Here is a 16614-nt window from a genome sequence, read left to right as displayed (position 1 = left end):
ATTAGTTAAAATTGGCATGGTGGTCGGCACTGAATGGCTGGCTCTGGGTTCTGTGCTGTTCTGTTCTGTGTCGGCCCAGGTAACGGCTCATTCAGGCCCTGCTTATTGTTTCTAAACTTTCCCCATGACCCAGGTTTAGCCGACTGCTCTGCAGTTACAGGGTTTACTTCTACACACTTTACCGCAGGAGAGAACAATTGCAATTTTCCAGTCCACTCCTGAACCTTTGAATGCCTTGGAAGATTGTGGGCAGGGCCTCGGGAATTCCCTCCTTTACTTCCCTCAGTGATCCGGGGTACATTCCCATCCTGGCCAGGTGATTTATCCATTTCACGTGCAGCGCGAGTTCCGAGTACTGATTCTATATCAGTCTTTATCCCACCCAGAATCTCCGTTACACCCTCCTCACCCAGACTCCAGCATCACCTCCATCCTTGTCGAGGACTGGTGTAAAGTTCTCCGTCAGTGCCCCAGCCACACCCTCCACCTCCACCTCCGTCAGTCAATTCCCTGATTTTCCTTTGACAACCCTTTTCCTGTTCATGCGCCAACAGAATGTTTTTGCATTTCCTTTAATGTTTCCTACCTGTCTTTACTCACCTCCTCCCTTTTCACCCCTCCCCTGAAGTTTCTGCAGTCAGCAGGGTTCTCACTGGAGGAAACAAACTGACATCTGTCGCCTGCCCTTTTATCTTGCTCTATTTTACATTCCATCCTTCAGGTCATCCAGAGTGCTTTGGCTCGAACTTCCCTTCTCCTCCTTGGGAACATACCTGAACTGTAGCTGAAACATCTCCACTTTCAAGTCATCCTGTTGTGCCAGATCTGTTCTCAACCCATTGAAATTGGCACTCCTCTGACGGACTAGTTTTACCTTGGAGTGGCTTATTTCCTGTTACAAAGCTGCTCTAAACCTTATGATATTACGCTGCTGCTTCCGAGACGTTCCCTGTTGATGGTTGCTCCATTTGGCCTGGCTTATTTCCCAGAACCAAGTCTAGCAATGCTGTCTTCCTCATTGGGCCCAGAAACATACTGATCAAGAAAGTTCTCCTGAACACACATCAGAAACTCCACCCCTTCCTTGTCTGAAACACTAGCCCTTGGTTCTCCCTCCGTAGATGCTGCCTGATCCATTGAGTGTTTGCAGCAGTTTCTGTGTTTAGGTAACCAAGTGCAATAATGATGATCTAAAAACAGTTGCTGCTGTTTTTAACTCTGTGTTTTGAACTCACCAACTACTATTGAATAAAAACATAAAATGTTGGAAACACTCAGCAGGTCAGGCAGCATCTGTGGAGAGAGAAACAGAGCTAGTGTTTCAGGTCTGAGACCAACATGGGTCCAAACAGTCAGCATGGACAGTGGGTGAAGGGGCCCTATCTGTGCCTAATGAATCTTTGACCCCTCATCAGAATATTTCAAACACTTTCTATTTTTATTCCTAATTTCCAGAATTTGCAGATTCTTTTTTGAGTTTCAACTAATATTGAGTATTCAGAGTACTTAAGGAATCATAGAAAATACAGTACAATACTGGCCCTTCGGCCCACAATGTTGTGCTGACCTTCAAACCTCACCTAAAAACTATCTAACCCCTTCCCCCCACAGATCCCTCTATTTTAAATTCCTCCATATGCTTATCTAGTAATCTCTTGAATTTGACCAATGTACCTGCCTCCATCACCGCTCCAGGCAGCGCATTCCATGCCGCAACCACTCCCTGTGTAAAAAAAACCTTCCTCTGATATCTCCCTTGAACTTCCCACCCATTACTTTAAAGCCATGCCCTCTTGTATTGAGCATTGGTGCCCTGGGAAAGAGGTGCTGGCTGTCCACTCTATTCCTCTCAATATCTTGTATACCTCTATCATGTCTCCCTTCATCCTCCTTCTCTCACCCTTAGTCTCTCCTCATAATCCATGCTCTCTAATCCAGGCAGCATCCTGGTAAATCTCCTCTGCACCCTTTCCAACACCTTCACATCCTTCCTATAATGAGGCGACCAGAACTGGACACATTACTCCAAGTGTGGTCTAACCAGAGTTTTGTAAAGCTGCAACATCACTTCGCGGCTCTTAAACTCGATCCCACGACTTATGAAAGCTAACATCCCATAAGCTTTCTTAACTACGCTATCCACCTGTGAGGCGACTCCACACTACCCAGAATCTTGGAGTATTGTGCTCAGTTCTGGTCACCTCACTACAGGAAGGATGTGGAAGCCATAGAGAGGGTGCATAAGGATGCTGCCTGGAATGCGGAGCATGCCTTATGAAAGCAGGTTGAGGGAACTCGGTCTTTTCTCCTTGGAGAGACGGAGGATGAGGGGGGACCTGATAGAGGTGTATAAGATGATGAGAGGCATTGATCGGGTAGATAGTCAGAGGCTTTTCCCCAGGGCTGAATTGGTGGCCACGAGAGGACATAGGTTTAAGGTGCTGGGGAGTAGGTATAGAGGAGATGTCAGGGGTAAGTTTTTTACTCAGAGAGTGGTGATTGCGGGGAATGGGCTGCCTGCAATGGTGGTGGAGGCTGATACGATAGGATCTTTCAAAAGACTGTTAGATAGGTACATGGAGCTGAGTAAAATAGAGGGCTGTGGGTAAGCCTAGTAATTTCTACGGTAGGGACATGTTCGGCGCAGCTTTGTGGGCCAAATGGCCTGAATTGTGCTGTAATTGTTCTATGTTCTAATCCTGCCATTAACTTTGTACTCCGCCTTGGAGTTTGTCCTTCCAAAGTGTACCACCTCACACCTCTCCAGATTGAACTCCATCTGCCACTTGTCAGCCCAGCTCTGCATCCTATCAATGTCCCTCTGCAATCTTCGACAGCCCTCCACACTATCCACAGCACCACCAACCTTTGTGTTGTCTGCAAACTTGACAACCCACCCTTCTACCCCCTCATCCAGGTCATTAATAAATATCACAAAAAGTAGAGGTCCCAGAACCGATCCCTGTGGAACACCACTTGTCACAGCCCTCCAATCCGAATGCACTCCCTCCACCACAACCCTCTGCTTTCTACAGGCAAGCCAATTCTGAATCCACACAGCCAAGCCTCCGTGGATCCCTTGGCCTCTGACCTTCTGAAGAAGCCTACCATGCGGAACCTTGTCAAACGCCTTACTAAAATCCATGTAGACCACATCTACTGCACTACCCTCATCAATCTTCATGGTCACCTCCTCAAAGAACCCTATCAAGCTTGTGAGACATGATCTGCCCTTCACAAAGCCATGCTGGCTGTCCCTGATCAGACCATGATTCTCTAAATGCCCATAGATCTTATCTCTAAGAGTCCTTTCCAACAGCTTGCCCACCACAGATGTAAGGCTCACTGGTCTGTAATTCCCTGGATTATCCAAGTTCAAATTCAAGTTCAACTTTATTGTCATTCATCCATGCTATAAAAAACACATGGCGGAATAAAATGTCGCTTCCCCCAGACTCACACAACAGAGGACATGCATAGAACAGAAGACATACAATAAACACAGACAAAAGCAAAAAATCAAAAACAAAATAGTGCAAGTACAAATCGTGCAAAAAAATATATACAAAATACAAATTTAGTGCAGAGTTAGTGCAAAACCAAGTTGGACAAGAGAAATACAAGCTCATGTGTTGTACTCATTGTATAAACATGTTCAGCAGCAGCCAAAGTTCTTATACGCTGTTGTGCAAACCAGAGCTTTTGACGTGGCATTTGTCTACCAGGGTGTTCAGGAGCCTGACAGCCTGGGGGGAAAGACTATTGTGCAATCTAGTAGTTCTGGTCCGGATGCTCTGGTACCGCTTGCCAGACGGCAGTGGGACGAATAGGTCGTGGGAGGGATGATAAGGGTTGTCTATGATTCTATAAACCTTACGTGTGCATCGTGTGTTGTAAATATCTGAGGTGGAGGGAAGAGATACTCCAATGATCTTTTTCGCTGCACTCGCAATTCTCTGCAAAGACTTACGGCCAGAGATGTTACAGTTACCGAACCAGGCAGAGATGCAGCTGGTCAGGACACTCTCAATGGAACCCCTGTAGAATGTAGTGAGGGTGGGGGAGGGCAAGTTTGCTCTTTTCAGCCGCCGTAAAAAGTGGAAACGCTGCTGTGCCTTCTTGGCGAGGGAAGAGATGTTAGTTGACCAGGACAGGTCGTCTGCTATATGTATTTCCAAGAATTTATAACAGCTGACTCTCTGTACAGTGATGCCATTGATGCACAGGGGTAAGTGGTCAGCCTGAGCCTTTCTAAAATCCACAATCACCTCTCTTGTTTTGTCCTTTTTTGAATAAGGGGACAACATTTGCCACCCTCCAATCCTCCAGAAGTGACCTTAGAAAAAAATTAATGAATTACTGGTTATTTTCCACAGTCCTTAGACTCTCGAGCAGTTTCAGTGGATTGGAGAGTCCAGTAAAGCCCGAATAATCCATGTTCCAACTATTCGGAAATCCCAGTGGCTTGGTACCTGACTCAGAGGTGATGGTTGGTTCTTTCGACTCACTGCTCCCAGTTCTGTGCTTCCTTTCAACTTACCTGATTCACTGAAACATTTATTACAACGTCAAAAAAAAGTTCATTAAATGTTTGGTGGAATATTAATAGAGATAACATCCAGTAGTGTAGAAAATCTGCCAAATCCCTGTGCATGTTGGATGATTAGAGTTTCAGTGCAGTTAATGCAATCCCGTTCTTTACAAAAGGAGGTCCAGGGAAAATGGGAAATTGTAGAGCAGTTGGAATCAGAGATTAGCAAGCAAAATAACCTTATGGAATTGGGATTAAGCTGCTGACATGGATTGGCCAACACGAAACCAAGACGACGAGTAACCAGGCCTTTCACTGAGTGACAGGCGGTGACCATCAGCGTACCACAGCGACGGGCACTGGGACCCCAGTTATTCACAATATACACTGACGATAAAGACGAAGGAATTAAGTGTCGTATCTCCAGGTTTGTTGATGACACAATTCTGGGGGGAAGGGTGAGCAGTGAGGAGGATGCAGAGGGGCTCCAGTGTGAATTGGAGAGGTTGAGGGTGTGGGTAAATGCACGGCAGATACAGGGGATTGAGGGGAAATGTGAGCTTACCCACTGGTGGCAAAAACTGGAGGCGTTATTACCTGAACAAGGATAGTTTGGGAGATGCAGCAAGACCTGGCGACCAGCTGATGACACGAACGTTAGGTGATTAGGAGGTGCAATGATGTTCGTCAGGAGTGTATTTGAGTACAGGGGTGGGGTGTTCTGCTATAATTGTACAGGGCCTTAGTGAGTCTGCACCATGACTACTGCAGCTTCGCTCTCCTTATCCGAGGAAGGATGTTCTTTGCTGTGGAGGGAGTTCAGCAAACATTCACCGTCCTGGGATGGCAGGGCTGAAGTGTGAAGAGAGATTGGGTCAGTTAGGTTATATTAGGTTTAGAAGACCGAGAGGGGATCTCATAGACAGATGAGATGCAGGAAGCATGTTAGCCATGGTCATGGATCTGTACAAGCAGGTCCCACAGCCCACCTTGTCCATTGCTGACTGACATGTCTGTCTCTGCTCAACCCATCTGCCTGCATTAGGCTCAATTCCCTGCAATCCTTTCCCATCCAAGTTTCTGTCCAAATGTCTTTGAAATGTAATTGGACCCACCTCCACCATCCCCTCTGGCAGCTCGTTCCTCTGTGTGAAAACACCTCTCAGACCTCCTTTAAAGTTCTTCCCTCTCACCTTAAACCTGTGCCCTCTAATTCTAGACTCCACTGCCCTGGGAAAAGACTCTAACTGTCCACCCTCGTGATTTTATAAACTCTACAAGGCCATCCATCGGCCTCCCACCTTCCTGCGAGAACAAACCAGCCAACCTAATCTTTTCTTTTGTCTGCAGCCCTCCATTCCAGGCAACATCCTGGTGAGCCTCTTCTGCACTCTCGGTATTGGTATTGGGATTGGTTTATTATTGTCACTTGTACTGAGGTTCAGTGAAAAACTTGTCTTACAAACCAATCGTACAGGTCAATTCATTACACAGTGCAGTTACATTGGGTTAGTACAGAGTGCATTGATGTAGTACAGGTAAAAACAATAACAGTACAGAGTAAAGTGTCACAGCTACAGAGAAAGTGCAGTGCAATTAGGTGCAAGGTCACAACAAGGTAGATCATGAGGTCATAGTCCATCTCATTGTATAAGGGAACTGTACAATAGTCTTATCACAGTGGGGTAGAAGCTGTCCTTAAGTCTGGTGGTACGTGCCCTCAGGCTCCTGTATCTTCTACCCGATGGAAGAGGAGAGAAGAGAATGTCCCGGGTGGGTGGGGTCTTTGATTATGCTGGCTGCTTCACCAAGACAACGAAAGGTAAAGACAGAGTCCGTGGAGGGGAGGCTGGTGTCCGTGACACGCTGGGCTGTGTCCACAACTCTCTGCAGTTTCTTGCAGTCCTGGGCAGAGCAGTTGCCGTACCAAGCTGTGATACATCCAGATAGGATGCTTTCTATGGTGCATTGGTAAAAGTTGGTGAGAGTCAAAGGGGACAAACCAAATTTCTTTAGCGTCCTGAGGAAGTAGAGGTGCTGGTGAGCTCTCGACCTCAACACCATTGATGTAGACAGGTGCATGTGCACTGCCCCCTTTCCTGAAGTCAATGACCAGCTCTTTTGTTTTGTTGACACTGGGGGAAAGGTTGTTGTCATGACACCATTCCACTAAGCTCTCTATCTCCTTCCTGTACTCCGACTCATCGCTGTTTGAGATACAGCCTACAACAGTGGTATCATCTGCAAACTTGTAGATGGAGTTAGAGCAGAATCTGGCCACACAGTCATGAGTGTATAGGGAGTAGAGTAGAGGGCTGAGGACACAGCCTTGTGGGGCACCAGTGTTGAGAATAATCGTGCCGGAGGTATTGCTGCCTATCCTCACTGATTGCAGTCTGTTGGTCAGGAAGTCAAGGATCCAGTTGCAGAGGGAGGTGTTGAGTCCCAGGTCTCGGAGTTTGGTGATGAGTTTGCTTGGGATTATTGTATTGAAGGCAGAGCTGTAGTCAATAAACAATAGTCTAACGTAGGTGTCTTTACTGTCCAGATGCTCCAGAGATGAGTGTGACTGCGATGGGAAGAAATATCTTCACCCGGAGAGTGTTGAACCTGTGGAATTCTCTGTCCCAAAGCAATGCTGAGGCCAAGTCTTCAAATATTCAGAGTTGAATCCTGTTCATAGGGCTAGAGGAATGACGGGATCTAGAGCACAGAACAATGCAGGAACAGGCAACAGGCCCTTCGGCCCACCATGTCTGTGCTGACCATGATACCAATTTAAACTAATCCCATCTGCCTTCACGTGGTCCATAATCCACCATAAAGCACTTGCCCTGCACATTTCCTTTAAACTTACCCCCTCTCACCTTAAACCTATGCAGTCTGGTTTTTGACAATTCCACCCTGGAGAAAAGACTCTATCTGTGCCTCTCATAATTTTATAAACTTCTATCAGGTCTCCTGTCAGCCTCCGACACTCCAGAGTAAACAACCCAAGTTTGTCCGACCTCTCCTTATAGCTCATACCCTCTAATCCAGGCACCCTCTCCGAAGTCTGTAATGCGATGACCAGAACTGCACACAAAACTGAATGGATTGAGGAGAGCTGGAAGGGGGCATGAGAAGGCCTTGGTGAGCAGGAGTAAGGAAAACCCCAAGCTGTTCAACACACAGGTGAAGAACAGGAGGATGACTAAAGTGAGGGTTGGACCAATCAGGGATAAAAGAGGAAACGTGCCTGGAGTCAGAAGAGGTAGGGGAGGTCCTAAAAGAATACTCTGCTTCAGTATTCACCAGAGAGACCTTGACATTTGTGAGGACGGCGTATGACAGGCTGATATGCCAGGGCATGTCGACATGAGGAACGAGGATGTGCTGGAACTATTGAAAAACATTAGGATAGATAAGTCACCAGGGCCGGACAGGATATATCCAAGGTTATTATGGGAATAGAAGGCAGAGATTGCTGTGCTTTGGGTGATGATCTTTGCGTCCTCACTGGCCACAGGAGTAGTACCAGATGATTGGAGGGTGGCAACTGTTGTTCCTTTGTTTAACAAAGGGAGCAGGGATAACCCTGGGAATTACAGACCAGTGAGCCTTACTTCAGTAGTGGGCAAATTACTGGAGAAGAATCTTGGAGACAGGATTTATGGGCATTTGGAGAAGCATAGGCTGATTAGGGACAGTCAGCATGGCTTTGTGAGGGGCAGGTCATGCCTCACAAGCCTGATTGAATTCTTTGAGGATGTGACAAAGCACATTGATGAAGGTAGAGCAATGGGTGTGGTGTACATGGATTTCAGTAAGGTGCTTGATAAGGTTCCTCGTGGAAGACTCATTTACAAGTCAAGAGGCATGGGATCCAGGGAAACTTGGATGTGTGGATTCAGAATTGGCTCGCCCATAGAAGACAGAGGGTGGTTGTAGATGGAGCATATTCTGCCTGGAGGTCGGTGACTAGTGGTGTTCTGCAGGGATGTTCTGGGACTCCTGCTCTTTGTGATTTTTATAAATGACTTGGATGAAGATGTGGAAGGGTGGGTTAGTAAGTTTGCTGATGACACAAAGGTTGGTGGCGTTGTGGATAGCGTAGAAGGTTGCTGTAGGTTACAACAGGATATTGATAGAATGCAGAGCTGGGCTGAGAAATGGCAGATGGAGTTCAACCCAGAAAAGTGTGAAGTGATACACTTTGGAAGATTGAATTTGAAGGCAGAATACAGGGTTAATGGCTGGACTCTTAGCAGTGTGGAGGAACAGAGGGATTTTGGGGTCCATGTCCATAGATCCCTCAAGGTTGCCGCGCAGGTTGATAGGGTTGTTAAGAAGGCGTATGGAGTGTTGGCCTTCACTAGTCAGGGTATTGAGTTCAAGAGCCACGAGGTGATGTTGCAGCTCTATAGAACTCTGGTCAGACCACACTTGGAGTATTGTGTTCAGTTCTGGTCACCTCATTCTAAGAAGGATGTGGAAGCTTTAGAGAGGGAGCACAGTAGTGTAGCAGTTAGCATAACGCTATTACAGCGCCAGCGACCTGGGTTCAATTCCCACCGCTGTCTGTCAGGAGTTTGTACGTTCTCCCCGTGACTGCGTGGGTTTCCTCTGGGTGCTCTGGTTTCCTCCCACTTTCCAAAGATGTACAGGTTAGGAAGTTGTGGGCATGCTATGTTGGTGCTGGAAGCGTGGTGACACTTGCGGGCTGCCCCCAGAACACTGTACGCAAAAGATGTATTTCACTGTGTGTTTCGATGTACATGTGACTAATAGACATAGACATAGACATAGAAAACCTACAGCACAATTCATGCCCTTCGGCCCACAAAGCTGTGCCGAACATGTCCCTACCCCAGAAATTACTAGGCTTACCCATAGCCCTCTATTTTTCTCAGCTCCATGTACCTATCTTAAAAGACCTTATCGTATCCGCCTCCACCACCATCTCCGGCAGCCCATTCCATGCACTCGCCACTCTCTGAGTAAAAAACTTACCCCTGACATCTCCTCTGTACCTACTCCCCAGCACCTTAAATCTATGTCCTCTTGTGGCCACCAATTCAGCCCTGGGGAAAAGCCTCTGACTATCTACCCGATCAATACCTCTCATCATCTTATACACCTCTATCAGGTCCCCCCCTCATCCTCCGTCTCTCCAACGAGAAAAGGCTGAGTTCCCTCAACCTGCTATCATAAGGCATGCTCCGCATTCCAGGCAGCATCCTTGTAAATCTCCTCTGCACCCTCTCTATGGCTTCCACATGCTTCCTGTAGTGAGGCAACCAGAACTGAGCACAGTACTCCAAGTGGGGTCATCTATCTATCTATCTCGGAGATTTACCAGGATGCTGCCTGGATTGGAGAGCATGTCTAATGAGGATAGGTTGAGTGAGCTGGGGCTTTTCTCTTTGGATGAGAGGTGACTTGATAGAGGTGTACAAGATGATAAGAGGCATAGATCGAGTGGACAGTCAGAGACTTTTTCCCAGGGCAACAATGGCTAACACGAGGGGGCATAATTTTAAGGTGATTGGAGGAAGGTATAAGGGGGATGTCAGGGGTAAGTTTTTTACACAGAGAGTGGTGGGTGCGTGGAACGATAGAGAAATGGAGGGCTATGTGGGAGGGAAGGGTTAGATAGATCTTAGAGCAGGATAAAATGTCAGCACAACATTGTGGGCCGAAGGACCTGTACTGTGCTGTAGTGTTCTATGTTCGATGTTCTATGTAAAACTTGGCCTTACCAAGATTGTTGCAGCTGGATGTGGGGAGGAAGCAGGAGACTGAGGTTGGATGAACAACATGACGATCCTGAAAGTGAGAGCAGGATTGGTGGGTGAATGCGCAGCTCCTGCTATTTTTTGCTTTGCCAGAACACTAGCGTAAAAAATGCTAAAGTAGACAATGGGGGATTTCGGCAACAAGCCTTGGCTGGGGTTGACGTTGATTCATGGAGTAATACAGCACAGAAGCAGGCCCTTCGGCCCGACTGTTCCATGCTGACCAAGATGCCAATCTGGAGACAAGAGACTCCAGGTGCTGGAATCTGGAGCAACAGACAAAAAGCTGGAGGGACTCAGTGGGTCACCAGTGCTGTCTGACCCTCTTAGTTCCTTCAAGATGCCCATCTAAGCTCATCCATTTGCCCGTGTTTGGCCCATGTCCCTCTAAACCCTTCCGATCCATGAACCTGTCCAAATGTCTTTTAAACCCTGTAATTGTACCCACCTCAGAATCAGAATCAGGTTTATTATCACTGACGTATGTTGTGACATTTGTCATTTTGCGGCAGCAGCAAAGGGCAAGGCAGAAAGACTTAAAAATTACTGTGTTACAAAAATAAATAAATAGTGCAACAGAAGAATAACGAGGTAGTGTTCATGGACCGTTCAGAAATCTGATGGCGGAGGAGAAGAAGCTGTTCCTGAGTCATTGAGTGTGGGTCTTCAGGCTCCTGTAGTAACGAGAAGAGAGCATGTCCCGGGTGATGAGGGTCCTCAGTGGCACCGCCTCTTGAGGCATCGTCTCTTGAAGATGTCCTCGATGGTGGGGAGGGTTGTGCCCATGATGGAGCTGGCTGAGTCTACAACCCTCTGCACCCTCTTTCGATCCTGCGCATTGGAGCCTCCATACCAGGCGGTGATGCAACCAGTCAGAATGCTTTCCACCGTACATCTGTAGAAATTTGCAGGAGTCTTTGGCGACAGACCAAATCTCCTCAAACTGCTAATGAAGTAGAGCCTCTGGCATTCCTTCTTCACGACTGCACCTCTACACTTCCTCTGGCAGCTCATTCCACATACCCATCCCTCTGTGTGTGAAAATTTGGAGGTATACAGGCTCACCACCTGTTAAGAAGGAAGCTCTTCCCATTAGTGGTGCATCAAGGGCATGGATTTTAAAGGGGTAAGCTCAGATATCTTTATCAGTCACACGTACATCGAAACACGCAGTGAAATGCACCTTTTGCGCAGAGTGTTCTGGGGGCAGCCCGCAAGTGTCGCCACGCTTCCGGCACCAACATAGCATGCCCACAGCTTCCTAACCCGTACGTCTTTGGAATGTGGGAGCAAACCGGAGCACCTGGAGGAAACCCACGCAGACACGGGGAGAACGTACAAACTCCTTACAGACAGCGGCCAGAATTGTACCCAGGTTGCTAGCGCTGTAATATGCTAACCCCTACAGTGTCCACAGTGGTGTGGCTGGTAGTGCCGCTGCCTCACAGCCCCAGAGACCCGGGTTCGATCCTGACCTCCGGCGCTGTCTGTGTGGAGTTTGCACGTTCTCCCTGTGACCGCATGGGTTTCCCCCGGGTGCTCCAGTTTCCTCCCACATCCCAGAGATGTGCAGATCGGTGGGTTAATTGGCCACTGTAAATTGCCCCCAGTGTGTGGGTGAGGGGTAGAGTCTGGGGGGAGTGGATGGGAATGTGGGGAGAATGAAATGGGATCAGTGTAGGGTTGGTGTCAATGGGTGGGTGATGGTCGGCACGAACTCGATGGGCCGAGATCTGAAAAACTTCTTCACAGAGGGTGGTTCTGATCTGGAATTCACTGCCTGTGGGCTTGGTGGAAACAGAATGAATCGGTATCTTTGAGAGGGAATTGGATCAACATAGGTGAAGAATCATCTGGGAACCTGTGGGGAAGAAAGCAGGGAGTGGGACTGCTTGACGGCTCCCTGATATTCAGCCCACCTCATCCATTCCGACCACGATGCCGATCTGAACCAATCCTATTTGCCTACGTTTGGCCCGTTTACCTCTGCACCTTTTCCATCCAACTACCTGTCCAAATGCCTTTTAAACCTTGTATCTGCCTGTGTCACCTTTATCTATTGATGAAGAAAGCTTCCTTTATCGATATACAGAGGGAGCTACTAGAGAGAGGTAACGCTGGACCTCTTGGCGAATGCAGTCAGGCATGTGGTGGAAGTGTGTGTCGGTGAGCACTCTGGGTCCAGTGACCATAATTCTACTAGGTTTAAAATAGTTCTGCAGAAGGATACGACCGGTTCACAGGTTAAGGTCCTGAACCGGGGCAGAGCAAATTTTGGAGCCATTAAGTGGGATCTTGCAGAGGTTGATTGGGCAAGATTGTTTGCAGGGAAAGGAGGGTCTGCCATGTGAAGTCCTGAGTTCAGGGCCTGCATGTTTCCGTTAGGGTGAAGGGCAAGGCTGGCAGGTTTCGGGAACCCCAGCTGACGAGAGATATTGAGGCTCTGGTTAAGAAAAAGAGGGAGGCACACACTGCGCATGAGCAGTTGGGAACTAGTGAATTTCTGGATGACTAAGTGTAGGTAAAGAGTAAAAGGGTGACTAGAGAGAGAATGGGTCCCCTTAAAGATCAGCACGGCCGTCTGTGTGGAACCAAAGCAAACGGGGGAGATTTTTAATTAATATTTCTCTTCAGTTTTTACTGTGGGGAAAACAATGGAAGCTGAGGAAATTGGGGAAATGAGTGGTGATGTCTTGGACCACATACGAATTAGCAGGGAGGAGGTATTGGAGGCCTTAAAGTGCATTAAGGTGGATAAATCCCCAGGGGCCTGACCTGGTGCATTCTCGGGCCTTGTGGGAAGCTGGAGAAGAAATTGTGGAGGTCCTTGCAGGGATTTTTGCTTCATCTCTGGCCACAGGTGAGGCTCCGGAGGACTGGAGAGTGGTTAATATGGTACCATTGTTTCAAAAGGGTAGCAAAAACAAGCCAGGAAACTACAGGCCGGTGAGTCTGACATCGGTGGTGGGTAAGTTGCTGGAGGGGATTCTGAGGGACAGGATCTACCAACGTTTGAAGAGACAGGGTCTGATTTGGGACAGTCAGCACGGCTTTGTGTGTGGGAAGTTGTGTCTGACAAATCTCTTGGAGTTCTTCAAGGAGGTAACCAACAGGGTAGATGAGAGTAGGGCAGTGGATGTTGCCTATGTGGACCTTAGCAAGGCCATTGACAAGGTCCCTCATGGCAGGCTAGTCTGGAAGGTTGGATCACACGTGATCCAGGGGGAGATAGTGGATTGGATTCATGTCTGGCTCGGTGGTAGGAAGCAGAGGGTGATGGTCGAGGGTTGTTTCTCAGACTGGAGGCCTGTGTCTAGTGGTGTGCCACAGGGGATGGTCTGGGACCTTTGTTACTTTCAATTTATATAAACAATTTGGATGTGAAAATACAAGGCGTGGTTAGTAAGTCTGCAGATTATAAAATGGGTGTGCTCAGCAAGCACACACTGCAGGGCTCAACTACCGAGGCTATCTGAGTGGAACTGAGGAATAAGAAAGGGACGACCACGTTAATGGGACTATATTACAGACCTCCCAATAGTCAGCGGGATTTAGAGGAGCAAATTTGCAGAGAGATAGCAGGCAGTTGCAGGAAATATAAGGTTGTGATAGTAGGTGATTTTAACTTTCCACATATTGACCTGGGACTCCCATACTGTAAAAGGATTGGATGGGATCGAGTTTGTCAAATTCGTTCAGAAAAGTTTCCTTAATCAACATGTAGTGGTCCCAACTAGAGAGAGTGCAACACTGGATCTCCTCTTAGGGAACGAGACAGGGCAGGTGACGGGAGTGTGTGTAGGGGAACACTTTGGATCCAGTGATCATAATTCCATTAGTTTCAAGATAATTATGGAGAAGGATAGGACTGCTTCTTGGGTTAGATTCTGAACTGGAGGAAGGTAAATTTTGATGGCATCAGAAGGGATTGGGCAGGTGTAGATTGGATAAGATTTCTTTATTAGTCACATGTACATCGAAACACACAGTGAAATGCATCTTTTTGTGTAGAGTGTTCTGGGGCAGCCCGCAAGTGTCGCCACACTTCCAGCGCCAACATAGCATGCCCACAGCTTCCTAACCCGTACGTCTTTGGAATGTGGGAGGAAACTGGAGCACCCGGAGGAAACCCACGCAGACACGGGGATAGGTTGTTTTCCAGCACGGAGGTGCTTGGTAAGTGGGAGGCTTTCGTAAGTGAAATATTGAGAGTACAGAATCTGTATGTTCCTGTTAGGCTAAAAGGCAAGGCTACCAGGTTTAGGGAACCTTGGTTATCGAGGTGTATTGAGGCCCTGGTAAAGAAAAAGGAGGTGGCACATATCAGGTACAGGCAGCTAGGATCAAATGAGGTGTTTGAGGAGTGTAAGAAATAGAACATGGAACAGTACAGCACAGGAACAGGGCCTTCGGCCGAACCAATTACTTTAGGAATAAAATGCCCAATTAAACTAATCCCTCCTGCCCACACAATGTCCATATCCTACCATTACCCTCACATTCATGAGCCTGCCTAAGAGCTTCTTGAATGCCCCTATTGTATCTGCCTCCACCACCACCCCAGGCAGCAGCTTCCAGGCACCCACCACTCTCTGTGTGTAAAACACTTGCCCCACACATCTCCTTTTACTTACCCCCTCTCACCTTAAATGCATGCCCTCTGGTGTTAGACATTTCAACCCTGGGGAAAAGATACCGGCTGTCTACTCTATCTGTGCCTCTCATAATCTTATAAACCTCTATCAGATCTCCCGTCAGCTTCCACTGCTCCAGAGAGAACATCTCAAGTTTCTCCAACCTCTCCTCATTCCACACGCCCTCTGATCCAGGCAGCATCCTGGTGAACCTCTTCTGCACCCTCTCCAAAGCCTCGACATCCTTCCTATAATGGGTGACCAGAACTGAATGCAATACTTCAGATGCAGCCAAACTAAAGTTGTATAAAGCTGCAGCATAACTGCCTGACTCTTGAGCTCAATGCCTCAACTAATGAAGGCAAGCATAGCCTGCCTTGGTCAAATCACGTAGATGCCACGGCCAAGGAAGCTCACCAGCACCTCTACTTCCTCAGGAGGCTAAAGAAATTTGGTTTGTCCTCTTTGACTCTCACCAACTTTTATCGATGCACCATAGAAAGCATCCTATCTGGATGTATCACGGCTTGGTACGGCAACTGCTCTGCCCAGGACCACAAGAAACTGCAGAGAGTTGTGGACACAGCCCAGCACATCACGGACACCAGCCTCCCCTCCATGTACTCTGTCTTTACCTCTCGTCTTGGCGAAGCAGCCAGCATAATCAAAGACCCCACCCACCCGGGTCATTCTCTCTTCCATCAGGTAGAAGATACAGGAGTCTGAGGGCACGTACCACCAGGCTCAAGGACAGCTTCTACCCCACTGTGATAAGACTATTGAATGGTTCCCTTATACAATGAGATGGACTCTGACCTCATGATCTACCTTGTTGTGACCTTGCACCTTATTGCACTGCACTTTCTCTGTAGCTGTGACACTTTACTCTGTACTGTTATTGTTTTTACCTGTACAACATCAATGCACTCTGTACTGACTCAATGTAACTGCACTGTGTAATGAATTGACCTGTACGATCCGTTTGCAAGACAAGTTTTTCACTGGACCTCGGTACAAGTGACAATAATAAACCAATTCCAATTCCAATACCTTCTATACCTCCCTATCAACCTGTGGAGCCACTTTCAGGGAGCTATGAACTTGGACCCCAAGATCCCTCTGCTCATCAACACTGTTAAGGATCCTGCCATTAACAGTGTCCCGTCTCTTTACATTTGATCTCCCAAGGTGCAACACTTCACATTTGGCCGGGTTAAACTCCATTTGCCATTTCTCTGCCCATATCTGCAACTGATCTATATCCTGCTGTATCCTTTGCCAGTCTCGAGTTCCGAGTACTGATTCTGTATGTCTTTATTCCACCCAGAATCTCAGTTACACCCTCACCCAGACTCCAGCATCATCTCCATCCTTGTCGAGGACTGGTGTAAAGTTCTCCATCAGTGCCCCAGCCACACCCTCCACCTCCACCTCCGTCAGTCAATTCCCTGATTTTCCTTTGACAACCCTTTTCCTGTTCATGTGCCAACAGAATGTTTTTGCATTTCCTTTAATGTTTCCTACCTGTCTTTACTCACCTCCTCCCTTTTCACCCCTCCCCTGAAGTTTCTGCAGTCAGCAGGGTTCTCACTGGAGGAAACAAACTGACATCTGTCGCCTGCCCTTTTATCTTGCTCTATTTTACATTCCATCCTTCAGGTCATCCAGAGTG

At 47.6% G+C, this 16614-nt stretch overlaps 1 protein-coding gene across 1 annotated transcript in view; it reads left to right on the top strand.

The window, feature by feature from the left end:
- The window catches only part of LOC127568899 (uncharacterized), a 59527-nt gene that overhangs the window by 619 nt on the left and 42294 nt on the right, over positions 1 to 16614 (top strand). The window lies entirely within an intron of this gene.

Source organism: Pristis pectinata, chromosome 3 (genome assembly GCF_009764475.1).
Source record: "Pristis pectinata isolate sPriPec2 chromosome 3, sPriPec2.1.pri, whole genome shotgun sequence".
In the NCBI taxonomy this organism is placed as follows: domain Eukaryota; kingdom Metazoa; phylum Chordata; class Chondrichthyes; order Rhinopristiformes; family Pristidae; genus Pristis; species Pristis pectinata.
This window is presented reverse-complemented; position numbering and strand designations above follow the sequence as displayed.